General features: G+C 39.2%; 1 protein-coding gene and 1 pseudogene across 1 annotated transcript in view; both read left to right on the top strand.

Moving 5' to 3' along the window:
• The window catches only part of CDK17 (cyclin-dependent kinase 17), a 147,896-nt gene that overhangs the window by 5,753 nt on the left and 138,306 nt on the right, over positions 1-3,837 (top strand). The gene's annotated exons all lie outside the window — the stretch shown is intronic.
• LOC105546991 overlaps positions 1,793-3,837 on the top strand; it is an 8,091-nt pseudogene continuing 6,046 nt past the window's right edge.

The following is a 3,837-nucleotide window of genomic DNA, read 5'->3' on the forward strand; positions in this document are numbered from 1 at the left end:
GGTTTCCCCACGTTGGTCAGGCTGGTCTTGAACTCCTGACCTCATGATCTGCCTGCCTTGGCCTCCCAAAGTGCTGGAATTACAGGCGTGAACCACTGCGCCCAGTCTATACTTGCAAGAAATTATCAAGTAACAGTATTGAAGCCCGTATCACTCCAAATTTAGACTCGCTCTTCTTTAAATTAGTTAATATGTATTTTTTAGTATTATTTAAAATAAGTATTTTTTGAAGTATAACAACTTTAGATTTTAGTATTTTGTATTATTGACTTGTAATGTTATTTCTGGTGGAAAAAGAAGCTTTTCATTGAGAATGTGTGTGTGTGTGTGTTTGTGTTTGTTAAGATACAGGGTCTCACTGCCACCCAGGTTGATTGCAGTGGTGTGATCACTGCTTCCTGTAGCCTTGACCTCTGGGGCTTCAGTGGTCTTCCCACCTCAGCCTCCCAAGTAGCTGGGACTACAGGTTCAGCGCCACTAGTCCTGGCTAAATTTTGTATTTTTAGTAGAGATGGGGTTTTACCATGTTGCCCAAGCTGTTCTTGAACTCCTGGGCTCAAGCAATCTGCCTGCCTCAGCCCAAAGTGCTGGAATTACAAGTGTGAGCCACTGTGCCCAGATTTTTCATTGATTCTGAAGTAAAATTGGATTCCTTAGTCAAACTTCAGCCCTTTGAGTCTGACCTATTAAATTAGTTTTTTTTTTTTTTTTTTTTTTTGGAGACAGAGTCTCACTTGTCGCCCAGGCTGGAGTACAATGGTGCGATCTTGGCTCACTGCAACCTCTACCTCCTGGGTTCAAGAGATTCTGTCTGCCTCAGCCTCTCGAGTAACTGGAATTACAGGTGTCTGCCACTATGCCCTGCTAATTTTTGTAGTTTTTAGTAGAGATGGTGTTTCACTGTCTTGGCCAGGCTGGTCTTGAACTCCTGACCTCGTGATCCATCCGCCTAGGCTTCCCAAAGTGCTGGGATTAAAGGTGTGAGCCACTGTGCCCGGCCTTAAATTAGTTTTAAGAAGTAGTCCTTTATGGCTCAATTTGAGTTAAAATTAATTTTGCAATTCAGGTGTGTAGTTGGTAAGTATTTTTAAAGCATTTATTATGTCTTCAGTATTGTATTAGCCATTATCTGTGTTGTAACAATATAATTTAATGCGGCAATATTGTAACATAACATAACAGCAATGTTGGTTGTCTTGAGTGTTCTGTCCACGGCCTTCTTTCCAGGTTTTTGTGTTTCTGGCAATCTCATCTATATTTAGGGCTTTGTTCTTATCACCCATATGCAATAATCTCCAACTCTTTATTTCTAATCTAGACCTTTTTTTCTGAGTTGCATTCTAGCTTCCTACTCGATATTGCCTTAGTGTGCTCACTTACCTAAGCTGAACTCAAATCCCCTACTTCTATTCCCACTCTCAGTGAATGGTACCACTGTCAGCCTAGTCACATAAGCCAGAAACTTTGGCAGCTTCTTTCTTATGCTTTTCTGTTATGCTCATTTCCCCTTAGTCCAGTTAGTCACACCAAGTCCTGTTAATTTTAATTCCTAAATATCTTTTAAATTTATTTTTTCCTGTGTCACTGTCTTACGTAAGGGTTTTGGAATGTCTTATCTGATTTACTGGCTCCAGTTTTGTCCCATTTTAATCTAACCATATTCTTTCTTTATGTTTATATATGTATCTTATCATTTCATCCTTTTTTCCGTGCTGCAATCCATTCAGCCATCCATGTCTGAAGTACCTGCCTACTCTGTACTAGACACTATGGTAGGTGCTAGGATACAAAGATGAAGAAACTGGTATGTTAATATTACAATGCTATGACACTTGTAGAGAAATTCTCATTTTTGAGCCCAAATATTGCTTCCTCCAACGTGATCTTTGTTCCATTCTGACAGAGCTATGGTGGTTCTGCTATATAGTATTTGTATATACTGTAGTACTTAATATGTTACACTGTAATTTATTATTTTCACGTCTCTCCCTCTTTTGGCTGGCTTTGTGCCCCAGAAGAGGCCGTGTTTTTTTCATTTCTGTATTTCTTCCCATATTATCATATTGTTAAATTGAATAAAGTGATGGAATTAGGAGAAACAACACCAAGGTGGTAAATTAAGGTCAGAGTAGGCTTAGAAGCAATCAAGAATACATTTTGATACAGTAGATAATAAAAAGCTTTTAGGTTTCGAATACTGGAACTATACAGTTTGGTGGTATTTGTGTGAGAGCAATCTAGAACAGTTTGTAGGCCAGCTTCTAGGGACAGAAACTTGGCATTATTGAGACTTTTTAATTGCATGTGAGCTGTACTAACTTGTTAGTGAAAATGGAGAGAAAAGGGGTGTGGCCTTCAAAGATTGTTGTCTTTTAGACAAAATGGAAATGTAAAATTATAATGTTAATATGTAAAGAAAATACTCATTTCTGAAGGTCTGAAAACATTAGTCAACATAGCAAGAGTAAAATTTGGTTTAACCGAAAAAAACTGGCCGGCCGCGGTGGCTCACACCTGTAATCCCAGCACTTCGGGAGGTCAGGGTGGTCAGATCACTTGAGGTCAGGAGTTCAAGACCAGCCTGGGCAACATGGCGAAACCCCATCTCTACTAAAACTACAAAAATTAGCTGAGTGTGGTGGCGCATACCTGTAATCCCAGCTACTCAGGAGGCTGAGGCAGGAGAATTGCTTGAACCTGGGAGGCTGAAATTGCAGTGAGCCAAGATCTTGCCACTGCACTCCAGCCTGGTGACAGAATGAGACTTCATCTCAAAACAAAAAAACAAAAAAACTTCTTCTATAGTAGGTGTGTTATAAATAATAGATTTATTTTAAACGTTCGTTTGGGATTATGGCTTGGTAACATGTTGTTTGAAGTGTGACATTTCAAATGAATTTTCATAATTTGTGGGAGTCAGTGCCTTTTTAAATTCCTCAACTTTACATAGTCTTCTTAAAACACTTTTTATATTAAGCTTTTGAGATCATGGTTTATTAACCAACATTTTTCATTTTGGTAACCGTGGAGTATTCTGTTTTGCAATAATTTTTGCCCATAAGTTGGTGAGCATGGATTTTTTTTTGTTGATCCCTCCCTTCTCCAGATATCATTTGCATTTCCATTTTGCTCTGATCCCTTTTCTTCTAAGCTATAAAATGGTTGAAACATTTATTTCAGGTACAATTTTTTGGAAAAGATGTGCAACTTAGGTTTCTATTGTATAAAGTTTAGAATTGGTTATATGTTTTCAATTTTCTTTTCATAAAGACTACTTCAGTAATAACTGATAATAACCATATTACTATAAGCTCATTACTTTAACTCCTGGCTGGGCAAGGTGGCTCATGCCTGTAATCCCAGCATTTAGGGAGGCAGACTGGGGAGGATCACTTGAGCCTAGGAGTTTGAGGCCAGCCTGGGCAACATAGGGAGACCCCATGCCTACAAAAATATTTTAAAAAATTAGTTGAGCATGATGGCACATGCCTGCAGTTCCAGCTACCCAGGAGGCTGAGGCAGAAGGCTCTCTTGAGTCTGATAGGTCGAAGTTGCAGTGAGCTGCGATCATGCCACTGCACTGCAGACTGGGTGACAGAGTAAGAACCTGTCTCAAAATAAAACAAAACAAAACCAGAAAACCCTCAAAACAAAAAAAAAGCTCTTGAAGGTCAGTTTCTTCTTAAAGACGAGGAAGTAACAGAACCTACTTGATAGGGTTGTGGGAATTAAATGAAATAAAGCGTGTGATATAGTTTGGATGTCCCCTCCAAATGTCATGTTGAAAAGTAATCCCCATTGTTAGAAGTGGGACTTAGGCAGGCTCAGTGGCTCATG

The sequence above is a fragment of the Mandrillus leucophaeus genome, unplaced genomic scaffold (assembly GCF_000951045.1).
Source record: "Mandrillus leucophaeus isolate KB7577 unplaced genomic scaffold, Mleu.le_1.0 Scaffold377, whole genome shotgun sequence".
In the NCBI taxonomy this organism is placed as follows: domain Eukaryota; kingdom Metazoa; phylum Chordata; class Mammalia; order Primates; family Cercopithecidae; genus Mandrillus; species Mandrillus leucophaeus.